This window comes from Durio zibethinus, chromosome 20 (genome assembly GCF_047325235.1).
Source record: "Durio zibethinus cultivar Kanyao isolate XHJ-2024 chromosome 20, ASM4732523v1, whole genome shotgun sequence".
Lineage (NCBI taxonomy): Eukaryota > Viridiplantae > Streptophyta > Magnoliopsida > Malvales > Malvaceae > Durio > Durio zibethinus.
The window spans coordinates 5,772,579-5,799,500 of NC_143181.1; the positions used below are offsets into that span (position 1 = coordinate 5,772,579).

A 26,922-nucleotide genomic window follows, 5' to 3' on the forward strand; every position below is an offset into this window, starting at 1 on the left:
AAAAAAAAAGGGCTAGAAAATACATTTGCAAATTATCTAAAGGTTCCATCTGAAAGAAGAGTTGCCTAGAAAATACATTTGCACGAGAATATTACAACCTTTTTTGGTATCTCCTATTTAACATATAGCACTTGACTGCAAGCAAGAGCAAGGACATTTAATTACAAAAATGGTACTAGCAGAAAAGGTGACAAATCAGTATGTCATAAGGGATGAAGCTCACCATAACAAAAGAATAAAAATTTTAAAAGGTGAGAATGAGTAGGGAAGGAAAGAACAAAAAGGAACCTACCACATTTTTTTTATGGTGTGAACTCCTAAATGGACGACATTATGTTAGGTTGATTATTCGAAACTTGTAGCAGTTGACGGAAGGTTTGATTTCAGGGGAAGATTCACAGACTGCTTCATGGACTTGTGCCTGTCGTCATCCTGTTGCAGAAGTAACTTCTCTGAACGGAAACGAGAGTCGTCCATCTCCATTTCAGGCTTCCTTTTCACCTTTTTCTTTGGCAGTGAGCCATCTGTCACCTTTATTTCATCCATGCCGTTGCTTGAAATGCCCTTTAATTTTTCCTGTTTTAGTCTGTCCAGACTGGAAACATTTGTTGAGGGACTGGGAATCCGTACAGTAGCTGCTGCTGTTGTTCGTGAAATTGACTTATTAGTTGAAGGAAAAATATGACTTCCAGAATCAGTAGCCAACCTCTCTTGCGTGAGCTGTGGCTGAGCACTTGAGGCAGACTCCACTGGAACACTCTCCTCTAATCTTGGTGCCAACATCTTTTTCCTCTTGATTTTCTCTTGATCCTTTTAAAAAAGACAAAAATTAACGCAATAGGCAAACAGCAATCAAAGAAAAGAAGACAAATCTTTGTCTACAGACAAATGGCAAGTCTGTCATCTCATCTCACTGACTGTTCAGAATGGGAACCAACAACCAATACAATAGAAGACAATATATCACCAAAAACAGAGAACATGGGCAAGTCAAACACCCAGCATCCACCCAATACGGGTTAATCTGAAACTTAAGAATAATCACAAACATGGGCTAGGGTGCTGTGCATGTTTGGGAAAAATGGTTTTTGGTTGCCAAGCCTAAGGAGGCTTCAAATGTCATAAGTAAATAAAAATTGTCAAGATGGATTACACACAGTATGCAGAAGATCTACCGATTAATTTGAAAACATATACACACCAATAATTAAAGTATATACACCAACACAAAGGCAAAAAGCAGAGAAGCAATTTTATGTACCTTGCGTCTATTGTACCTTGCTCTCCGTCTTTCCTTTGCCCTACAAATTGCATGTTTAATCTCATGGTTGTCCATCATACCATTTGGCCACAGCAGAGCAAGCTGTTCACAAATGAACTCCAAATGTAAGAAAATAATATAACAGAAAAAATAGAACCATAATTGAGCATTAGAAACAATAATCAATAGCTTCACCAACAAATTAACGCAAAAGGAAATGACTAAAACAAAGAACAAGTGGTCTGTTTAAGGTAAAAGCAGGAATTGATCTCAAGAAGAACATCACAAGATTGATTCAAATTATTTCAAAAAGAACAATAATGACAATGTAGAACAATTTCTATGGAATTCTTTTGAGCAACAAGCAATTTGGCCTATATTTGGTGCATAGGATGATAATCATCCTATACCATGTTTGGTTTGTATCTAAGAAAGGGATAGTATTGCAAAGAGGATTAATCATCCTTTTGGCATAGGATGATTCAATTCTCCTAAAGTGGAAAGGATTATTTTTAATCCATGGGATTGAACTATCCTATTATACGCTTGAAAATTACATCAATAATTTAAATATGAGGAAGAATAATTTTGACCAATAAAAAAAACTATTCCTATTTTAAACCTTGCACACATCAAACACAATATAAGATGATATTATTTAATCTAATCTTATTCATTATATCATATTTTATCCTATCATAATCTTGTACGCCAAACAAACCCTTAAGGTATCTTTTTAGTTATAAAAAGAGAAGATGAAGTTGAAGGGGAAAAGAGTGCAACTGTACAAGGGAAGGATTCAAAAGAAAAAACAAGAAATACAGAAAGAGACAGAACAGAAGAGAGAAAGTGGGTAGAAGAGAAAGAGACAGAACAGTCTCATGCACCCTTCTCATCCAAATGGCAAGAGGGTGATACTATCAAAAGCTATCAGGAAACAACTGCAGAGACATATTTGGCCAACTTCATAGTCACCTAATGCCAGCAATATAAAGATTTTCATTATGACTATAGTAACTGTGGGAGTAGAAATAGAAATGATAAGCACCTAACCTCTACATAAAGCTTTCTGATTTGTGGACCTGCATCTTCATCCAATCCCTACAATAATTAAACAATAAAAAAGCAAAGTTAAGATTCATTAAGAAGATTTCCCCAACAGAGATGAAATTTTGTCACAGGTCACACTAGGATATATGATTACATCTACATAGAGGTCATAAAGATCACAAATCTTGTTCTCCAATGATGCGTCCATGCTAAATTTCCTTCTAAAAACTCTTTCTTCAGAACCAATTTCTTGAAAATCATCAGATGCTCCAGCTCGTGGCTCCAATATCTGAAAAGCAATTATGAATTTTTCATCAAGAGCAGCAAAATTTCTAACTTTAGTTGATAATATAGAGAACTAACAATGAACAAGATGACAGACCATGATCTTATACACCAGGATGGAGAGCAAAAAAATAAAAAAAAAAGAGAGAAAACAAGGAGAAAAATAATCATGGAATCTACAATGAAGAAGTGTTTAGACTAAACAATCCACATGAAAATAAGAAGGGATACAAAATGAAGTACAATCGCATATGGTGACAAGAGAAAATGCATATTTTAACAGAAGTGCAGGCCCTATATGGAACAGTGCAGGAAAGAAAATTTTTTGCGCTTAATCATAAGCAAAGCAGAATAAAGGCTATATTTCAGTATAGAAATTTCAAAGAAAAAAAAAGGATATATTACTGTGTTGAATCAAAGATAAACTAAGAGAGGAAACAGAAAACGAAATAAAATAAAAATCAGAATAATGAGGGGGAAAGAGAGTAAAACAAACCTTTGTCTCAAAAGAAGGAATTCTTGTCTTTATCATCTCAATGACTTCCTTCTTTATCTGTTGAAATCTAGCATCTTTTTCTTGCTTTGCCGACACACCCATACTAATCATGACTTTAAGGTTCCTCTGCGTCCAAAATATTGCCTCAATATTAGTAGCTATGTAATTTACAAAGACGATCCAAATTGGTAGGGCTTTATTGGAGAGGATCATTGAGAGCAAACAAGAGGATTTAGTCTTTCATAAAAGAAAAAAAAAAGAGTAATGCATAAAAGTTTACATAGTTTTGCCCTGTTGCATTCATTCTTTTACCAGTTCTGCATTGCAAAGCATAAAGATGAAAACCACAAGAATCTCTTCTAGAGTCAGAAAACTTGGTCAGATATTTGACAGCCAACCAACAGTTGTAAAATGTTATGGTTCAACAATGGGCTCCCTAATGAACTTGGATTATAACTACAAGTAAAAAAGGCTTCAAGATCTCACAAATTTGATTGCATGATTTCAAAACACAAAACATATGCACTAATTTACGATACAAAGCCACCATAATTGCAGTTACAATGGTCAGAAGTAGTCAACTGTATGGCATACCAACTTTTCTTCATTGAAACAAATGAAACTACATCACATGAATTAAAAGCAAAAGCCATGTCAGCAGAAAAGGGAGATTCACAGAAAGTATTTATAGACCTGGGAGTTATTGGCATGTTGGCATGCAATCATAACACAATAATATTCCAAGCCCTTCTCAAACTTGATTTAGTACGGGCAAAAAAGTTGGAATTGCAATTGAAAAATTGTGAGTGTCATATTCATAGACAAGGAAAGATACCTTAAGTGTTCTTAGCTGTATTAAATGACCAAGGATGCTCATTAGGCGATTTAGTAACTCCTTAGAAACTTTCCCCTGGCTTGCCTGCAACAAATATCAAAATAAAATTGAAAAAAATTAATCTTTGCCTGAAGGCATCATGCTATTGAAAAAGAATTCAATCAGAAAACGAGTTATTTTACAGGATCTAAAGTGTTAAAAACCGTCCCATACCGCTAATCTAGCAACTTTAGCAAGCTTGAGCTTTATTTCTCTAGGCAATCTCCTCTTAATCCCCTGGGATGAAGTATCAGCCTCTTGATTTTCCATAGCAGGCGGCCTTGCTGCGATATTTAAGACAGGAAGGACAAAGAATATTACTTTAAAAGGAACTATTCATAATTACGTTGTACAAGACAAATATATACACGTACATTCTGCAACCAACTTCTCTAGCTCCCTAATGGCCTTTTCAATCATGGAACTTTTGGGCCTAAGAGTAGAACCATCCTTTTTCGGCAAGTGTGAATATTTCTGCGTGATAATTGATATATTACACATAAATCAAAAACAATATGATAGCATTAATATCTAATGCAAAAGTAGTTGCTGACATCTCTCCGATGAGCAATAATTTGGAACATAGCAGAAACCTCTACTTGAATATCTTGCACTGCATGCACATGCACACAAACTCACAAAAGAGAGGTCTATGGGGCCCTAGAACTTTCCAGGGAGTTTAGTAGTCCACATCCTGTTCAAATAAAATTTGAGGGATTATAACAAGCTAACTAAGAACTGCTTCCTTTGTCTCTATCTCCATCTCCAATACAAAGCACCATTCTGTCAGTCAAAGTAGATGTCATGTAAATCTATGTTCAAGCTTTTATTACTGTAATACATACACAGACAACCACCGAACTCCTAATGTTTTCAGATATTGTAGGTTGTCATTAACAGAAACCTTTGTTCATGTCAAACTCAAACTAGTTTATGCAGCTATTAATTATGACTAACAAGAAACCAGTCAATGGAAAACTGAAAAATTGGACAAATTATCAAAACAAAAGTTGAATATTTAATAGAATAACTTACTGCTGTCCGCATAGCATGTTTGCCATCTGAAACATTAACATCAGGCAGTTCACGGATGCCATTTTTTTCTCTCAGTCGAACTGATTGTTCAAGCTCATCAACATTGCTGATTGGTTTTCCATGTTGAGATTTGGATTGAGCGTAAGGATTTTTACCATGGTATCCCTGATGCAAAACATCTGAGGATCCAGTTGCATCTTTCAATTTCTTACGGACAACATTTTTTGACTGCAGAAATACCATCTTTGACTTCTCAATATCCTTCACATCTTCCAAATGTACAGAAATATCACCATTTGGAACTTTCAAATATGAAGAAGAATCCAATGCTAGTCTTGTCTCAGAAGATTTCTTCTTGGAAGAAACACCAGAAACTGATAATGGATTCTGAGCTTTTATATCCCCATATCGTTCATGTAAAGCAGTCAATTTCAGAGAAGAAGTAGAATTATTCTTCCCAAGAGATGGTTCAGCCATCCCTGCAGTAATCTTTGTTGCCCTTAAATGTTTATTTGACATACGACCATCGTCACTCTCGCCAGGAGGTTTTGAAGCATCTTTTCTTCGCCTTTTCTTGGGCAGCTGGTTAGGTATCACGGCAGTTTCATTTCTTGAAAAAACAAGGAAAAAGAAATAAAAGAAATCAACTAATAATGAACTGTCAACATGAAAAAGCATATAAGGTTACTTCAGACAAGACTAGCAAGGGGCCCTTGACAACCACTATAGTACATAATAAGCGTAGCAATGTTCATGATATCAGGAATTAAAGTTGCAAGCCTAACTGTGGATCCCATTTTGTTTTGGTCTTCAAGCCAAATTTGAGCCCATTTAAGAGAAAATAACACATAAATTAACCTAGCTTTAACTGACAAGAGATGTATGGTTGCTTTTGGTATCCCATAGGATACATATGAATAGCCATCTAAACAGAATTATTACTAATGCTTTGTCACCAACCAATGGAGAAGAAGAATGAAAACAGTCCAAAGAAACTCACACTCTTTCCAACTTTCCCCTATTAACAAAGAATCCATCATGTTTTATGGCCGAATTATCAACCTCAAAATACTCATCCTGCATAACAAGCAATGAAGCAACATCATATAGCAATAAAAATACATTAAATGCTCCTTGTTACAAGAAGAAAAGCACCAGCTACCGTTGAGTAAAACCAACATAGGCAGGCTAAAAATAGAAGTAATAGATTTTTTTTAGTACTAACCAGCTCAGCATCATCAATAAAAGAGTCTTCTGTATCGTACTGATCATCATCCGGAGTTTCATCCAGTTCTTCCTCATCACTGCTATCTTTACCCTGAGGAAGAATTTCACTTCACATTAACATAAACAATTCAAACTGCATCTCACAAAGCTCACAGACGTAATAAAACATCTAAATACCATGTAAAGACGTTCAATCTTCTCAATAACAGCACTGAAACGATTTGGAGGTGGTTCATCTTTCCCTTCTGTTTCATCTTTTTCTCCCTGGATAATGTCAAGCATGATTAAGGATGGCCGAAAACGAAAAAAGCAATTACCAGATTTTCTTTCACTTTCTCACATTTTCTTGGCAACCAAACAATACTAACAGATTCAAATACACCAAAATATTCAAAGCACAATTTCTTATACAAAACGCCAGAAAACTACTAAGTCAAATTTCATGTAAGCATGCACGTAAAAAACATTCAAATAAATAAATTTAAAAGTAAAAAATGCAATTACGGAAAAATAGGGATTGAAGAAGCGGCTCTTACAGGGGCGATGCGAGACTGGAGGTTAGGGTGGGCATTGAGAGGCGGCTCAGGCGCTGGCGCCGCCACAACAGCCGCAGCGGCAGCGGCAGAAGATCCATTGGCCCGGTTGCAGTCTTTGACAAGCTTCCTCCACGAAACATACGTGGTCTCTCCTGGTCGGAGCTCAACGGTAAAAACCTGCCGGTCACCAGCCTTCATCACCTTCGGTGCCACCACTCTCGAGGGCTCACCACCCCCACTACCGTCTCCTCCACCACCACGCTTATCTTCCATGAAGAATTCAGGGTCGGGTCACCCAAATGTTATTCCTAGGGTTAATTAAAACGAAAGAATATTCAAGAATCAGTAAAAGAAAGCTCTAATTTAAGACCTAGATTGGGGAATTTGATTGGGATAGAGAGTGAGAAGGGAATTGCGCGGGATTTTTTTTTCTTTTTTGGGTTTATTAAATGTGAATTATTAAAAAAAAATTATTGGTTTTTTTTTAGTTTAATTTTCTAGCGGTTTTCTTTTCTTTTTCCAAGAAATTTGAGGGAGGAAACGGAGATAGGGAAAGGGTCGGGTTACATGAAGATGAGATCATGAGAGTCCGGATCGGTCAAAGCATGTGGTTTGATATTTTAGGACCAGGGCTTTAAGTCACACAGTCCAGGAGGTGCTTCAGCTGCAGACGCTGGCCTGCCTGGTTTAGAACATTGAAATGGCGTGCATTGGATGGACAAAATTTTTCTATGTGGAGCTCTAAAACAGTATCTTCAATGCTCCGCAACAAAAACACGACCAACATTGAAGGTTAAAAAAAAAAATCACTTCCTTAACCAATACCTCTCTGCTGAAGCTCAAAATTTCAGATGTTCTTGGCATTGTCCGGGCACTTCTGATAACTTGTAATTATTTCTCTTGTTGTATAATTAGCTGTTAATTACTTGGACCAATTGTCTTATCACTTGAAAATTGTTCCAGCAAACTCAAAACTGATTTATTAACATGTTCTCTGTTACACCGGTTTGTCTCTTCCCACTATCTTTTTGTTTGTTGCCTGTCAAGTTCCAATATTCTTGTATTAATCATTGTGTCCATAATACATGATTGTGTTCTATACATTTGAATAATTTAGAATTTTATACTAGGATTTAGAACTCGTACAAAAACAAGTATTGTCTTTTGTTTGATTACCCGTGGAAAAACAAATCATGTCTCCATGTGCAACTATTGAACTGCAGGGTTACTCTTTAGGACAGAATTATAAATCCATGGAAGCCATGACAGATAAACAAATTGTTTGCACAGCCTCAAAAGTCAAAATAGAACCTATAAAAAAAAACCCGATAAATAATCATAAAGACAGTAGACTTCAGAATTACAGTGAGAAACCGCTTAAGTGGCGGCGGTAAATGAAGTGTTTATGACTATCTCAAAAATTTTTTAAAAAAATTAAAAGAGAAATTTTTATTGACCATCCCAAAATTTTGAAAAACAAAAGATTTTAAAGGAAGACTTTTTTGAACAAATTCAAAATTTTCTTCTGAATATTCTTTATATTGATAAAATTAATAAACTATTTAGCTGTGTCTAAGATATATATATATATTATATTTATCAATAAATTATTTAACAGTGCTAATATAATATTATAACTGGACAACACTAGAAAAAAATTCTGCATTAGGCCATGTCCTTTATCCTTTTGGACTATTCAAAGGGAATCAATAGCGCATCTTCGCCAAATCCGAAAGCAAAAGAAGGGACCAACCTTGATCCTTTCGGGCATAAACCTTTTCATCAAAGGAGTCGACTATTATACTTGTGTTACCAAAGCTGTATGTCTGTTGCCCATCATGCATCCTCCCAAATTTAGGCTTAAATGGTAAACGATGTCGCTGTGCATAGGCCTCAATAGCTTCCTTCAAGTTCATCTCATCAGGTACGCCACCCATCAGGTTTGTGCCACACAAGCACGCTGTTGAGCAAGTTCAGCTGCATCCCATTGAGCCTATGTTTGATAGCTTCAGAGATAATGTTGAGCGCAAGAGATAATTGGTACCGAATACTTTCATTTGCTAAAAGCTCGGGTGGTATAACTTTGGGATTTGAACACAGTTAATGATATAAACCAGCTGCCGCTTTATGAAGAAAAAATTCAGCAGCAAATCAACCATAAGATGAATTGCGAACAGAGGCCCAAGACATAACCCAATAGAAGTGATCAAGTTTCTGGTCTGCGGGGTTTATTTGGAACTCTTGCAGCGTAATCTGCAAGTTGGGAACTACACACTGACGCATAATATGTTCCCAGCTCAATCGGAAGGAGTGAGCACTTTTAAGATGCCTAATAAGGAGTCAAACTCAAGGCAAATGTTTATGGATTGATTAATTAAAAAAAAAAACTCATCAGCAAGTTCAAGCCTAAGCTCTTCCTGTGAAAGAGAATCTGTACCATCATTAGTAGTATAGAGGTACCATCATTAGTAGTACATAGGGGAATCTGTACCATCATTAATAGTGTTCGTATACAAGGGGTGAGTATCTGTGATGGCGGCAAGCAGAATAGTCACGAATTTTGTAAACGACATTCCTGCTAGAGTACATTGGAGGTGGTTACGGAGGGTGTTTCAGAATCATGGTGAAGTTGTTGACGTGTTTTTGCCTATGAAGAAAAGCTGGAGAGGAACGAGATACGACTTTGTACGATTTGGGAATATGGATGGGGCACGGAAAGCTATAAACAGATTGAATAGTGCTTGGTTATTGGATTGCCAAATAAGAGTGAACTTAGCAAAGTACAATGGGAGAGCAGAATATTGGAGAAAAGTAAGAACACAAGGGACACAGGTCTTTGGGAGAACAGGAATGACAGACTTTGGACGAAGTGAGAGGCAGAATAATAAGGTAAAGGTATAGAAAATGAACCTACAAGACAGGGGGAACGTGGGTTGAAAAGGTTGAAAATGCAGAAAACATATGCTCATGTCCTGTCTAATAATTTAAAAAGTCAGTCTGATGTCGAAGCTTTTTCAGGTGGAGATGGAGGGCCATCAGATGCTGCTGCGGAAGAATGTCACAGACCAAAAACGTGCTATGGACTGGTGGAGGAGGAGGCATTAGATTGGAGAAGTGTTTGGTGGGTACAGCTGGAGGATACTATGAGACACATAGATTAATGAAGAACTTAATGCAAGGGGTTTTTGATACAATTGTAAAAAAGATCTCTGGAAGGCAATTCCTCATTGAATTTGAAGATGAAGAAACAAAGGAAACTATGAAAGGTCTTAAGTGGGCCTGGTTAAAGGAATGGTTTGTGGATGTCGTGGAATGGCCCGAACATGTGGTAATGAAGTACAGAATGACTTGGGTGGTATGCTATGGAATCCTTACATGCTTGGAATCACACCACTTTCATGAATATTGCAACTTTATGGGGCGATCTTGTAAGCCCGGATGGTAAGACACCATTGTATGACGAAGATTTCAGCAAAGGCGCGATAATGGTAACGACGAATCAAATTGACAGGATAGATGAGACTATAGAGTTAGATTGTAACGATAGGAAGTTTCAAGTGGTTGTGACAGAAGTAGGAGAGAAACTTGTGTCGTTATTTCATTGCTGCTGTAAAATTTTCAATGGCAGTAATCGAAGTGTGATTAGGCAGCAGGCGGAATCCGATTCCGACAAGAGTTTGAAAGCACTGGAAGATGAAGGAAGACATGAAAAGTGAGGACATGGACGATGAATTAAATGTGAGTGGTGGGATTGGGGGAGCAGAAGCTGAGAATTACTCCTTGGAAAGTGAGGAGAAAGGCGGCGTGAAAGCGAGCAATGGCGAGTTTGCTAAGTCAAAAAATGACAGTGAATGACAACCTGGAGTATATAAGAGTTCAGTTGATTCAAAGGCAGGAGGGGCGGCTTCTATTGGGACTAGTATGGAAAGTGGCTGAATCAGAAGAATTGGAGGGCCCAATTCTGTGGACGATGCAGGCTGCAAGGAAGGAAACGGATCTGTGAACGCCCACACTATGAGGCAGTAAATAAGGAACGTGAAAATGAAAGTAGACTAGACCTTGGTGGGCTTGAAGAAGAAATGGAGTGTTTGAGCCCGTTAGAGGAAAGTGGAATAGCTGAGAAAAGTGGTCGAGAAAGAGGGCTGGGAAAAATTTTTGGCAGAAAAGGGAGAAGAGCAAAAAGCCTATGGAAAATTGATAAAGTTCTCTCTATCAAAAGTCAAATTAGAAAGAAGAAAGAGGGAAAAAAAAATGGAAGAAAGATAAAGAAGACGAGCTTGAGTGCACAGGACGAAGTGGTTATTGCAGACGCCTCCTTATCAGATGGGGATTTGCGCAATAAGAGTCGGTTGCTGGCATTAGAGAAGACCAAATCAAAGTGCGAAAATTGCAAACTGCGAGGAATTTCAGCAAGCTGTGGGGATGAGGTGATTAATTTTTGCTTGAATCTAGCAATTTAATTCAAATTTCCACCTAATTTGTTCTTATTGTCTATTGTGCAAGTGAAATTAGAAGACTGGATCCTGAGCTGCAAAAAGAAGTGCTGGCTGCTGCTAATTTACTGCCCGATTTACTCCATAATTATGCAGTAATCCTCATCTGTTTTGCACACAATATACCTGCCAACTCAGCCATTTATTCGTCACAAAATGAGGCTGCATGGTTCTTGCATGAAAGGGAAAGGGAAAGTTAGCAAGCAAACAGCTACATGTCACACATTTAGGGGAGAAAGAAAAGGAACAAGCTGGTTGCTCCACGGTGAGGCTGTGTATAACCCGAAACTGTCCACAAATTGACTGGTGGATGAAGCTTCTAACGTGGCTTTTTACTTGGCAAAAGAATGGCTAATCATTGGTTAACTTTGGAGGCTTAAAAATCCTCCACACCAGTGTCTCAAATTCTGCATGAAAAACCAGCTGTGAACTCCACTGGTTATACCCAAATATTCTCCAAATTGAGAGCACTTATGGACTGCTGAGTTGGATCTAAATTGCACCGACTTGGAAGATCCAAAGGAGTTGCATATATTTTTTTTATGAAGAGGAGTTGCCACCTGTGTTGCAAGTGCAAGGAGAGACAAAGAAGCTAGCTGCCAAAGCACCACAAGGTGCTACATGATGAAGCCGAGAGCTTTTGAATGAAGTTGTAACCTGATGCCGTTCCACAAGCTGTCACGGGTTGCACAAGAGGCCTTCTCCATTGTTGATAAGCTGGACACGACATGGCACAAGGAAGGGAGGTTATTGATGCATAACAAAGGAAGAAGGGGAGAAAAGCCGAACCAAGAAGAAGAATTATTGCTGGAAATTTCAGCTAAACTGTACTACCCCTCCCAGAAAATGACGCTGCTGGTTAATGCCACTTTGGCAGTTGACTCGTCTTCTAGTTGGCTTCATGATTCAAGCTCATTGGCCACCTTCATGAGCAGGAAAAAAAATGCAAAGCTTAGACAGCACAGCATCTACCCCCTCCACTGATTGCCCCAGAAAATGACGCCGAATTAAGGAGCCAAGAGCTGGCTGCTACATCAGCAGCCGACATGGCATTTTAAAGCCATTTGACTGGCTTCCAGAGACCTAGGAGAGGAATATAAAAGACACATTTTCAGCTGCTGAAGAAGGGAGTCCCAAGCCGCCTTCCTCCACGGGATTTTCATTTTTTGTTTCAAGCCCAAAGCTGGCAGCCTCCATGGCTGTGCGGTTTTGAGGCTTTTAAGTTAGTTTTCTTTATATTTTCTTTGCCTTGAAACAGCCTTTGTAATCCCTTTTACTTTCTTTTCAATGTAGTTACTGTTATTTTAATATTTATAGTTTGAATCTTTACTTTTCTATGCAACATTTCTTTTAATTCTGTATAAATCTCTGTTTGCATTTCCAGCATTTATTTAGGTTCGGTTTTCTTGCCATTTGAGCCTGCTGCCTTTAAGTTTTCAAGAGCTAGTTTGTTGCTTCAATCGTCTATTTGATTACTTAAGTTCTCCCATGAGTTTCCTTTTGGTTTTTCTTTGCAAAAATCCCACATTTCTACTCGGTTTTCAAATCTGACCAGGTTGTATTTGTGCAATTTTTTAGTTGTTTTCCATGACTGTTTGGGGCTTGATAAGGATGATAGAAGGTAGCTAATGGGGAGAGAAATCTTCTATGAAGCTCCTTATACTTGAATCAATCATTTTCAAATTTTGGTTTTTGTTTTTATTTGCTGACCATTTCAGTTTCTGTTTCCAGTTTAAAGTACCGGTTTATTGAGCTTGTCTTTAGGTTTTATTTGCTTGTTATTTTACTTTAATTTGATGTTATATGGTTATGTTTATGTGCTCTTTAATCTCTTTTAATTTTCCTTGCACTTAAGTTCATGATAATAGCAATAGTTTAAGAACTTGTTGCTAGCAAAATTTGATTTTAAGGTTGTTACAGGGCTGTTTAGTCTCATAATTTTTTTTTTTGGTTTGTAATTTTTGCAATTTTAAGTTTCAAATGCTTGCAATTTCATGTTTGATTAATGCAATTGCCTTAAGTTTTAGGTCATGTTTAATTTAGTAAAATGTGCTAAGTGTTCGTTTGATTAGTCTTATCACGTAGTAAGAATTAAGTTCTGTTTTATGCTTTTGTATAGATCATTCTAGTTTAACTCGCTTGCAATTTTTTTTCATACATGTTTAAATCATTCAAAATTTCATTTAGGTGGCTTATTCATTTAGTTCAATTTGATTTTAGTTTATTATTTAGCCTCAATTTTCCACTTAGCAGCTTTTATTGGCATGCATTTTAATAACCATAGGATAGTAGAGCCAAGAGGCCATTTAATTCCATTCAGGCTTATTTTCATGCTTATTTCATATATTTCATGTTCATGCATTTTTAGGTTATTTAAGTTTAATTGCAATTTAGGTCTCTCATGCATTAACAACTTCATGTTTACTTTTGTTTTCTTCGGCATTTTAGATTCATGCTTTTTGCTTTCATGTTCTATTTAATTTCATTGCTCTTTATTTTTTTTTTTTTGGCACTAGCAATTTAATTTCAAGCAATTTCAATCTAATGTTTATTTAAATTCTTCAACACTTTTTAATTTTTGTTTGAACGAATATAATTTAGGTATCCAATTTCGGTATTTAACTCTAGATTAATCACAAAAATAAATTCTTGTAAAGACAATACTGAATACCTTTTATCTATATTACTTATGCAATCATACACTTGCAGTTGTCAGCAACGGCGATCATTGAAAAATTAAAAGTGCTGGACTCCGTCGGTCGCTGAAAGGTTTCTGGTGGGAAGAAAAGCGGCTATATTGGAGGAAATGGGAAGATTTGTGTTACTGCAAGTTGGTTGTTGGTCTTAGGTTCAAGGATCTAGAGGTTTTTAATCAGGCTCTTTTGGCGAGGAAAGGATGGAGATTAGCACATAATGAAAATTATTTATGTGCTGAAGTCTTAAAGGCCAGATGTTATCCAAGATGTTTGTTTCTTGATGCAAAGCTTGGATCATATCCCTCTTTTCTATGGAGCAGCTTATTGGCAGGCAAGGAGGCTTTAGTGAAAGGCTCGAGGTGGCGAGTAAGGGATGGAGAATCGATTGACATATGGCGAGACAAATGGGTGTTGAAGCCCCCTACTTACATAGTTGATCAGCCTATGGGCCAACGGCCGACACTAGTGAAGGTGGGGGCAATTATAGACCAAGGAAGACGAAGTTGGAAAGCAAATATGATCGAGGAGATGTTCTCAACAGAGGTTGTGGCTAGGATATTACATTTACCTTTGAGCAAGACAAGGGATCAAGATGTGCTTATTTGGATAGACTCTCAGCTTGGGAAATATACAGTTGTCGGCCTATCTAGCCAGGGTCAGGGGGGTTCAGGGTAGACAGGAGGTGAATAGAGCTCAGCGGCATCCTATTTGGAAGGTGGTGTGGTCTGCTAATATGCCTCCAAAACTGAAAACTTTCTTTTGGAGGTTAGTACATAATATCCTACCAACTGCTGAGAGATTGAATAGAAGGGGTTTGCAGATGAATGACCAATGTCGGGTATGTGGCACTTCTGAGGAGATTTGGCATCATATTTTTATTTGCTGTCATACAAGCCATATGATACGGAGCCAGATATGCCCATCAATACATTCTATGTCAAGCAATTCTTCACCCGAAGATTTTTTGGTTTGAATTTCTGACAAGGGCTTTACAAGTAAACCGTATTGAATTGTGCCTGCATGTTGTTTGGCTACTATGGGATAATAGAAATAAATGCCTCCAAGTAACATGTGCTATGTGGAAATCTATGGTAAAGACAGCCCGCGTGAGGGAAAGACTGGAGCTGGTTGCCCAACCAATTATGATCTCGAGGACGCCACAAGGACAGAGTTGGCAACCTCCTGTATTGGATATGTTAAAGCTCATTGTGGAAGCAGTGTATAGGGTCAGAGAACAAGAAGCTGGGTTAGGTGCTGTTCTTAGAGATTCAAAATAGTAACGTGGTTTTTTCAGCAGTGACTTGGGTAGACTAGACTGAAAGTTCCCTTCATGCCGAGCCAAGGTAAGATTAGCAGAGATTTAAATAACGGTTACGGTCACATTTTCGATCGTATTACACTTATCGAATTTTTGAATATAATGAAATCATTACGATCGTAGCAGTCGTGAATTTTTTTTAATTTTACATAATTTGTTATAAAATAAAATAATTATAATTATAAAAATTCTTGTTTAATTTTTTTAAAAACAATTTATGATATCTATGTTTTTTATTTTCTAAAAAAGTTATTCATAATTTTATTTAGATTATAATAAAATATTTATATTTGATTTAGCAATAAAATTTTTACTTAAGCCAAGTTCATATTCAAAATTAATTATAGACAAATCAAAATATTAACTAAACATAATACATTAAATACCAAATATCTATATTTAATAAAATTATAAACTTAAAAATATAATAATTTTAAATTTCATCAACTATAGTTATAAATTAATAAGAATTAATCTAATAACAAAAGAATTTACAACAACATAAATATCAAAATAACAAAAAAATTATTAAATTTTAAATACAAAATCATAAATTAATAAATAACAAAATCAAATTATAATATTTAATTTTAATTATTTTTTATCTAACTTATACAAAAAAATTTATTAAAATTTTCATCTAAAATCCATATATATATATATATATAATTTCAAAAATTATAAATTTTTAAATTTATGTTTTAATAAAATTATTATAAAATTAAATAAATAAAAACTCACCTACCCACCCTACTCAACCCAGGCGTCCCCCTCAGTGCAACACCTCTCTCCCCAAAATTTCTCTCAAATTTTGATAACCAGAAAGGCAAGGTAGAAACCCAAGTCCAAAATTTCTCCCAACTCTTTCTCTAAAAATCAACAAACATATCCTATTCTTCATCTATCTTCTAACCTCTTCCAAGTTCCATCCGCGTTATCTTTATCTTCTTTCTCAACCCAAGTTATTGGCGACGCTATTATTGAACTCAAGCCTTTCATCTTCTCATCTTGATAGTTAAAAATTATTTTGTTTTTTCTCAACTCTTAAAGTTTAAGGTAGTTATTGATCGACTTTAACAACAGAGCTTGATTGAAATTTGTATTTATTGATTGCGTAAATTTAAAAGTTTTTCTTGTTTAGAATGTGATTTTTTATATAAAATTATTTAACTACTGAACAAAAATAGATTTTCGAATTACATTTTAAATTGAAAATGATGATTGTGGCTATATTGTTATTTTATGGCCGCAAGCAACCGTTGTGATTGTGAATTCCGTTCACAGTCCGATTTCGGATATGTAGCGGTGACGGAAGCTACGAAACCACAAAATAGCGGCCACAATGCCGCTACACATTCACTATTTGATACCCTGAAGAGCGCTCCTTTGGGGAATGCAACTAGTTTTTGAACAGGGTACAGAGCAGGTGATAGTGGAGAGTGATTCTGTGCCGACAATAAAAGAAACTGAAAACATCGATGGCTCGCTTTGGTCGGGGGTAATTGGCTTATGGGTGAGGTGGTGTAACTTTTAGGTGTTTTGTCTTCAGTTATATGCTTTGGGTGGTGTTTTATCAGTTTGGTTTGAACACATAGATCTATTTGCTTTGCTGAATTATCTTTATGCTGGCTTTGTAACCTTTTGATTAATTAATAAATCCTTTCACTTAGGAAAAACAAAATGTTCCCAATTCACTGGATCAAACACAAGCTTCCATGGTAACAGTAGAGTGATACCAAACTCATCACAGAGAACATTACTCAAGTTTTTACATATCTCTAAACGCAAACCCTCTAACTTTTGTCCCAATATTGGCAGCCATGCATGGATGCACCCAAACATGGATGGGAGCAGTTCTATTGTGTGGGTTCCAAGAATCTATAGCACTTGACAATTTTGGCACAACTATACTATCCAATATAGTATGAAAATGAAAGAGGATAATAGCTTTTCCCACAACTCCAAAAATCTAAGCATTGGTTCCAGATTCCTAACATCCCATGTATCGCTACAGATTTTGACAGCCACTAAAACAGTCTCTGAAACCAACTGAGAATAATAAAGCTTCATTCTCCCTATTCTGATACTCCCCTTGTGACAGATGCCTCCACAGCCTTACCACTTCCATTCCATGAGCTGGATTTTTAAAAGGATCCCAAGTTTGAAACATTCTTATGAAAAGGCAACGCATAAGAACAGGCAATGCTACACAAGTTATACAACTTATAATTAGTCGCACAATGCTCTTGTAGGTCCTGAAAGAGCTTTGCAAGCAAATTCAAAGTGAACGTTCCTAACTAATTCTCTTGCTCAATTGAAAGCAACACGTCAACAATTTGTTCCATGTCAACTAATTGTTGCTTCTGGCCTGCCACAGCAATCTTTACCTTGTTTATCTCTTCTTGCAAACTCAATGTTGTCTCCCTCCCATTCCTCAAATCCTTATTGATCTTCTGAATATCAAGCTCTATTAAGTTCACAATTAAGCTCAGATTGTGTTGTTACTCGGGCATTGGAGTATCATTACTTTCTGTCGTAACTACAAGCTCAATTTTTGTTTGTTTATGTGCGTTTATTAAATTTAACAAATAACTATGAACATTATTTCAAATTTTATTAATTAAAAAAATAGAGTAAAATTCATTCATATTTGAATCAGTTACATATAAAATATAATCTGGTCTTCATTGCATAAACTTGATTTTTAAAAGGGCTAGGAAAGAAAGAAACATTATACTCCACCTTCCATTGCAATTATTTCTGAAAACTTAAGCAAGTTTGCATGGTTTTGACGGTTTGATCTATCACTAAATCATATTGATAATAAAATTCTAACAATTAACAATCTTCAAATCTTTAAAAACTTTATCATAGGAAAATCCAAGAACAATATAATCTTTCCGGTCATTTTTAGCAAAGATATTTTGATCAAGAGCTCCTTAAACAATCTTCAACTTTTACTTGTTTTGTAATTGGCAAAATAAAATTGATCTAATGTAATAGGTGGCCAATTGATTGTATGCGTTTTGGGAAGAGTAAATCTAGATCATTGAATTAATAGGTGGGAAAGATTAAATCCAAACTCATTGATTATATGTGTTTTGGGAAGATTAAATCTAGATGATTGAAATTAATAGGTGGGTAAGATTAAATCTAAAACATTGAAATGAGTTAGGTGAGTAGATTTAATCTAGATCATTGATACGAGTTAGTTGAAAAAGTTTTAATTTAAACCCATAAAAATTTAGGTTAGAAGATTTAATTTTTATCTTAGCCATTAAAAAATAATATAAGATTAAATCTAAATCAATGGATGAAATAGGTAAATGTTGTTTTCTTTATGTTTGTGATTTAATTTATAAACAAAAAGTTATACGATTTGGATTTAGGGTTTAGGTGTTTTATCACAACAATCTAATGAATTCATCCATTAGCATAAACTTAATTTTCCAAAAGGCCAAGAAAGAAAGAAACATCATATTCCACCTTCCTTCGTCAATTATTTATGCAAATTTCTGCAAGTTTGGTCCTCACAGTTTGATCTATCACTAAATCATGTTGATAATAAATCAACAACTAACAATCTTGAAATTTCTAAGAACTTCTAGAAAAATCTAAAAACAATATGATCTTTCTGGTAATTTTTAGCAAAGATACTTTGATAATCAAGAACTCTCTACACAATTTTCAACTCATACTTGTTTTGTGATTGGCCAAATAAAATTGATCTAATGTGATAGGTAGACAATCGATTACATGTGTCAATTGATTACATGTGTTTTGGCCAAATAAAAATGATCTAACGTGATAGGTGGCCAACGATTACACGTTTCAATCGATTACATGGGGAAAATTAAGTCTAGATCATTGAGATGAGTTAGGATGGAAACATTAAATCTAGACCATGAAAATGAGTTAGGTGAAAAGTTTTAATCTAGATCAAAGTGATATGAATTATGTGAAAAAAAGATTTAATCTAGATCAATCAAAAGTTAGGTGAGAAGATTTAATCTTAGCCATTAAAAATTATGTAAGATTAAATCTAAACCTATGGATGAAATAAATAAATGGATGAGTATGCTTATAAATACGTTGTCATTCTTCTCATTAAATACAACATAGAAGTAAATCAAATTTGGAGTTTTACACTTTCCTTCTCTTTCACTTTTTTTTTTCTTTTCTTTTTTTAATTTTTTTTATTTATAAACAAAAGTGGTGAGTATTTGGGTATAAAAGGTTTTGGGTAAGAAATTGCTTTATACCAGAGGATTTTATATACCTTATGTTTTATGGAATTTTTACATTTTAATAATATAAATATTTTAATAATAAATACTACTATTTTAATATTAATAAAAATAATATTTTAAAAATTTTAAAATATTTATATAAGAAATAAGAAATAATTTTATTTTAAGTATTTTATATTAATATAATATTTTAACATTAAATATTACTATTAAAATATAATTATTTTTTAATATTAATAATTTTAATAATAAATAATTTCAATATACTTAATAATAAATAATTTTTAATAGTTTAATAATTATATTAATATTATTTGAAAAAAGAAATAGATTTTTCAGAAAATACCAACAATAAAAAACATTTTTCATTAACTCATTAAACAAAAGAAAATCTGTAGTTTTTTTAAAAATATAAATATTTTTCAAAAAATAGTTTTTGAAAGTCAATTTATGCGAAACAACCAAAACCTAAATAAAATAACGTTAAGCGAAAACTTCTCCATCTTTTTCCCACCATTTCTCATTTTCTTCACTTGCTTTTTCTTTGCTTCTATCATCTCTATATTTATCAGCAAATTCCAAATTCTCACTGTCCCGAGGTCTAGATCAACTTTTGGCGATATTTTCAACTTAGTAGAATCAAATGTATCTTGATATGGAACCAGTGTATGTTTATTACTAATATGCAAAGACTGTAGTTTCAGAATAATAAAATCAATATATATTTTGCTTAAGAATCCCCTTTGACCTGCATCAAATGCAATATGTATTTTACTGTTTTAGCTTCAACAATATAGAAAAGACTGCATTTTTTTGTTAATTTTATATTGTGATGTGCGGGAAAATACCTTTTGGTTTGATCTGATGGTCTTTTTTTAGGTTTTGTTTGTAACTTTTTGAAATTATGATGTACTTGTCTCTTCTTATATGTACTACTTTAGACCTCTCTATTAAAGTTAGAGTTTCCATCTCTGTTAAAGTGTTGCCACTAACTTCAAATCCAGTATTGTTTAAAGTTTTAAGAACATGATTATTAATAAATAATACAATATTTTCTAATGAAGTATTCTAAGTTTATCATTGCATGAAGTATCAATTTCTGCATCCATATCAATTACCTGTATTATATTAAGGAATAAAGAATTTTACAAATTTTATTAGCTAGTAAAAGTTTTGGGTAACTAATGTAATAAAACTGGAGTTTGAGTGATTTTAATTCTTAACTTTTGGCCTTTTCCTTTGTAACCTTTAATTTTTTAGTTGAATGTTAAAATTTATAAGATTGCAAAAATTTTTCACATAATAATTTTATCTTTGACAGCTCATAATTTTCTATATAATAGTTTGCACGCAAATCCTCGTGTAATTATTATTCTACATATTCTTCATTTTATTTGATGTTTTTTGAAATTAAATAAAAGATGATGAATTTTGGCACTGTTTATGTATATGGTATGGATAATCTATATAATAATGTGCGCACATATGATCATGTATATAAAATTTTGTGATTTTGAGTGAAATTTGTGAAAATTCTTAACAATATTTTAGGCTCCATTACACAATTTGCCTGTAAAAACATCTATATTTTCAAAACAGAATACCTCTTTTGAGGATTCAACGTATTAAAGTCCAATTTTAGGATTCAATGGAATTGGAATTTCTTTTTGAACTTCAAATTCACCATCAGCAAGTAATATTTTGTCAAATTTCTTGAAAACAATAACAAGATAAACTTTCTTACTCCCACGAATCTCAAGAAATTTTCAATCTTAAAATTTTCTACCAAAAGATTTACTTATTCGGAAAATCTTAGCAAATATTTTGCAGGCAAGAATGATGAAATTCCAATTATAGCATCGTTTGGCAAAATCTTACCGAGAGAAAACTCTGAGGCTTTTTCATGATCACTAATTTTTTAGTTTAGAGAAACATTTGAATGTGTAATACTGACTATGTAAAAAACTTGCAAATATACACGTGCTTAAATATAAGGGATTTAGGTAAGAGGAAGAAGAAAATAACGGTGGGGAAATTGGTTTCTAAATGCAAGTTGAACATGCTACTTTTTTAGGGGTTCAAGTTGCAACTGTCGTATCATTAAGGTGGAACAAAAATTGTCAAGGTGAATTTGCTACTTCAATAGGTTCATTAGGTGGATTAATTACTATTTGGAAAAAGATTTTTTTATGGTCGAATAAAAAATATCTCTCAAAGGCACATTATGTTAGTGGGTGAATTAAAACATTTGAAATTAAAGAATGCGTTTGGGAATATTATTCTCTTAATGGCGATGGTGAGTCAATTATTCTTGGAAGAATTAGATATCCTGTGAAATAGTATAGTTTTTCCATGATGCTTGGGAGGTGACTTCAACGTTGTTAAACATCCAGATGAGAGAGAGAAAATACACCCATTCAAATGGCTATGTCTCATTTTTTAAATTTCATATATATTGCAGGATTGATGGATTTACCTTTGTTAAGAGAAAATTAGTTAAATTATGCCAAAGGTTCATGTATGTTATAAAAATTTGACATTTAGTCCCCATATTATAATTAATAAAAATTTAATTTTTGTATTATTTTGATTTGATATTTTTAAACAAATTACTAATTTTGTTAATTTTTTGCCGTTAAAAATACTAACGTAGTCCTTAACTTTGTTGACATGACATTGAATTACTACCATGGTAATTTGAACAGATGATATTAGTTGTTAAATTCTGTAAATAATACATGTACTCATACGAAACTCGAAATTTAGTCTTTCTAATATAAAAATATTTTAAATATTTTAAGTTTTTTGAAAATATTAAATTTTAAAAATATTTTAGTTCATCTAATATAAAAATATTTTTTTGAAATATATTGGTTTTTATTATATATAATTAATTATTAATAATTCATATTAATAATAATACTATTATCATTGATATTAATCACTTATAATATTAATAATTTAAATTAATATATCAAAGTTAATATTATTTTAATTAGTTTAGTAAATTACTTTAATTTCATAAATTATTTTAATTTATATAGAATATTTAACCTAGATTTGATTATAAAAATTTATTTAAATAGGGTTTAATTTAAAGGAATATAAACACTATTTGATGAATAATTTTACCCTTATGAGAAATAATTATAATAATAATTTTTTTAATAAATTAATAAAAATAATAGTTTATTAAAATCATATAGTGATAGATTTGTATCATATATTAACAAATTTGTGATAGATTGTTAATAGGTTAGTATAATTTTTTTTTTTATATGACCATAATATAATACAATTATGACAGAAGTGTGACAAAATTATTAATAGATTTATATTTCGTGAAAGAAAGTAATATGAAATAGTGACAGAATTAGTAATAGTATTTGGATAGGTGACAAAAATTTGTGATAAATTTAGTGACAGTATATGAAAATTATGATAGACTATTATAATAAAATTTTCAATATTGTGATAGAATATTATAAAAGAATATTATAGTAATTTTTAAATTTTAATATTTTAAAAAACTAGAAAATTTATAAAATTTCAAAATATTTTTTGTATTAGAGGAACTAAATTTGAAATTTCGTGAGTACAGGGACTAAATTACAAATTTTTTGTAAGTATAGGGATTCAATTTTGAGTTTTGTATGAGTACATGGACTATTTCATAATTTAATAACTTATTTTATCCATTCAAGTAGTCATGTCAACAAGTCAACTCAACAAAGTCAATGATCTCGTCAGCATTTTTAATAGTAAAAAATTGACGAAGTTAATAATTGGACTAAAATTATTAAATCAAAATAATACGATAACTAAATTTTTATGAATTATAATATAATAACTAAATTTCAAATTTTTGTAAAGGACAAGAATCTCTAGCATAATTTGATCGAGAAAATTCATTTGATGCGGCAATAGACTAGAGCTACTTTTTTTGTAAATTATTGCAATGTTTTAATATCATAATGATTTTTCATCCGGGAGGACTTAATTGCTAGAGTAGGTGAAAATTTTTTTGAAGTCACCACCAAATTTTTTTATAGAATGTGATTAACTACCCAAAAATATCATCTTTTAATAAAAATTTTAAAATTAATTAAGATTTATTAAAAGAAATTTAGTTTTACGAAATCAAGGTTGGGTCCAAAAGTATGATTACGAGTAAGGAAGATATTAATACCCTTATATCGCCCATTCGAAGAATAGTACCAATTAAACATGTGTAATCCTTTAAAGGTACCAATCAAACGATGTCAAAAATTTAAAAATACCCAGATTTCAGCTTATTTCCTAGTTTCTAATGGCCAGAAAATTCAACGATCACCTGAAAATTCAAAAATTTTAAGTTTTTGGCTACCCAAAAAAATTTCAAAAAAATCTTAAAACAATCCTTTTTATTTTCTAAATACTTTTCCAAACCAGATTTTTCAAAAAGAATCTCAAACCTCATAGATTGAGAATTTTAAATTTTTTTTTATTTCTGAAAATTTTTTTGTTGGCTTTGCTACTAGTTCATCCTCTTAGAGCATTGTATTTTTTTTTTATGCTTGTTTGTACCTTTTTTTTCATAGAACCTAGTAGTTTCCCACCTTTTTTTTTTACAGTGTTCACCCCCTTTTTCTAGTAATCTTAGGTTTTTTTTTTTTTGTTCCTCTTTTTTTTGTAATGTTTTGGCTTCATTTATAAAGCCTTTTTGAGTCTTCAAATCCCAAATAATCTGGGATTCAAGAAGACTTTCATGGCCTTCTTAACTCGTGCTGCAAAATTAGGCATGTGTAGAAGAGAAAAAAATGACTTTGACAGCTTATTTCAATTACCTCTCTAGCAGCTTATTTCAGTTCCAAGAGTTGAAACCAAATTTTTTTTTTACCTTTTTCTTCTCGTTTTATTTTATTTATTATTTTTTTATTTTGGATAAAATAGGTGTCCACAACTATCCCTCTTTGCACATTACTGAGAATCAGAAATAACCAAAGACAAAAAAATGATTATTTTGTTTAGATGATGTTATAAATATGAACACCTTTAATCTTTTTTTTTTTTGAAAAAAAATTTGAAAGGTTTTTCTAAGTAGAGGCTTGGCAATTTTTGAAAATTTAAAAGCTCTTTTGAGCAAAGGCTCAATAATTCTTGAAATTTGACTAGAGACACTAAAACTTTAAATTTTAAAAAAAAAAGCTCATTTGATCAGAGGTAATAAAACTTTAGAATTTAAAAGGCTCATTTGACCAGAGGCAATAAAACTTTAAATTTAAAAATCAAAGAGGACTTATAGATTATGCCATTTGGTCTTACAAATCATGCCTATAAAGTCTTCTAACTAGAGACTCTTAAATTAAAAAACTCCTCTGACCAGAGGTTATGAAACTTTAAATGACTTATCTGACCAGATGCTATGATACTTTAAAAAAAACTTCTTTGACCAAAGGCAATGAAACTTTAAATAGCTCTTCTGAGTAAAGGCAATAAAACTTTAGAGAAAGCTCCTTTGACTAGAGGTTATAAAACTTTAAATAGCTCCTCTGACTAAAGGCTATGACACTTTAAAGAAAGCTCTTTTGACTAAAGGTAATGAAACTTTAAATTTAAAAATCTAAAAGAACTTATAGATTATGCCTTTTGGTGTTACAAGTCATGCTTAATTTTGATGGAGTCCTATAACCAAAGGCTTTTAAAATTATAAAACTCCTCTGAGTAAAGGCTATGAAACTTTAAATGGCTCTTTTGACCAGAGACTATGACATTTTAAAGAAAGCTCCTCTAACCAAAGGCAATGAAACTTTAAAGAAAGCACTTTTGACTAGAGGTAATGAAACTTTAAATTAAAGCTCCTCTAACTATAGGCAATGAAACTTTAAATTAAAAATCTCAGAAGCAATGATATTTGAAAGATTTCTCTAAACAAAGGGTTTACATATTTTTTGCTTTTGACTTTTTCTTTTATTAGTCTTGGATTGTCCTTAGACCCATATATCTATTGTGTCACATATGTACATAAATGACATTTTCATGCTTTTGTAATGTCATGCAATGAATGATGATCATGATGCAAATGCACTTATGATATAAATGAAAAAACCATCTTCTTTCTTTATCATTTTCTTTTAATCCTCAAAATTTTTCAATGTTTATTTCCATTTTTTTTCTCTTGAATCCTATGCATTTTAATAACTAGTAAACTTTAACTAAGGTTATTCTCTATGATTTCTCGTATTCAATGTTTACCACTTTTATGACTTATAGGCCTCTTTTCTTATCAAGCTTTATTTTTTATTATTTTACTTATCATTTTAATTTTTTTTTCAAAATGATGTGTGTCTTTCATGGTCATTGTTGTTCACTCATCATTTTTTGAATTTCATGATAATTATAACACATTGCACATTTTTCTTTTTAATGAGAGAAATAGAGAAAGGATAAATAAATGTGTATGTTATTTCAGTAAAAAGAAGAAGTGTTTCATGCAACATCCAAAAAGATATAACAAGTAATCACATAACGAATATTCATATCATCATAAACTGATTCATCATGGGTTCTTTTTTGAAAACTCTTGATTGATGCCTTTTGATTTTCCAAAAACATAGTAAACCAGGCTAGCCCAAAACCAATGAGATCTTCTAGTACCTATTGAGAATTGTCCTCCTCTATTCTTCCTTTCTTATTTTAGTCACCATTTTAGGTTTTCAACTTAGATATCTTTTTAGTTTACTGTGTTTTTTAAATTTTTTTTAAGCATAGTACTTTTTTACTACATCAAATTAATTGGATTTGGCAAATCGTCCTCATCTATTTTTGCCAAAATTAGTGCCCCACCATAAAATTCTTTCTTTACCATATATGAGTCTTTCTAATTAGGAGTTCGTTCTTTTCGAAGATCTTGTTAGCTAGGAAGAATATTCTTCAAAACTAATTCTCTTTCTCAAAATTGTTAAGGGTAAATTTCTTATTATGAGCTTGCATCATTTTTTTATACAGTTGATCATGGCATAGTGCCTCTTGTCTAATTTTTTCAATAAAATTTAACTGTTCATAATGAACACGAATCCATTCAGCTTCTTTCAACTCGACTTCCATGAGAACGTACAAGGAAGGAATTTCAACTTCAATAGACAACACTGCTTCCATCCCATAAACCAATAAAAATGGTGTAGTTCCTGTAGATGTACGAATTAAAGTTCGATAAGCATGTATGCAAATTGCAACCTTTTATGCCAATCTTTATATACATTTATCATTTTTTTAATAATTCTCTTTATGTTCTTATTAGCCTCTTTAATTGTCCCATTCATCTTCGGATGATAAGGTGTAATTTGTGGTGTTTGATTTTAAACTGAGCACAAACTTCATTCATCATTTTGTTATTCAAATTAAGAGTATTATCATAAATGA

The 26,922-nt window shown here is 32.8% G+C and overlaps 1 long non-coding RNA gene and 2 pseudogenes across 2 annotated transcripts; 1 reads left to right on the top strand and 2 right to left on the bottom strand.

Annotated features, from left to right (window-relative positions):
• Positions 1-50: 50 nt before the first annotated feature.
• On the bottom strand, positions 51-7,321 carry LOC111315664 (ubinuclein-1-like; annotated as a pseudogene). Its single transcript, XR_016330748.1, has 13 exons — positions 6,765-7,321; positions 6,406-6,492; positions 6,227-6,319; positions 6,002-6,078; positions 5,002-5,611; positions 4,341-4,440; positions 4,141-4,250; positions 3,928-4,011; positions 3,093-3,218; positions 2,466-2,600; positions 2,315-2,362; positions 1,262-1,363; positions 51-810 (listed from the first exon to the last, which is right to left on the bottom strand). The product of XR_016330748.1 is annotated as a ubinuclein-1-like (transcript).
• A 1,110-nt stretch (positions 7,322-8,431) lies between these two features.
• Positions 8,432-20,490, bottom strand: LOC111315142 (septin and tuftelin-interacting protein 1 homolog 1-like; annotated as a pseudogene).
• LOC149513075 (uncharacterized) lies at positions 9,248-12,547 on the top strand. The gene is made up of 2 exons (XR_016330753.1): positions 9,248-11,191; positions 11,268-12,547. It is a non-coding gene; the product is annotated as an uncharacterized LOC149513075 (long non-coding RNA).
• Positions 20,491-26,922: the final 6,432 nt, after the last annotated feature.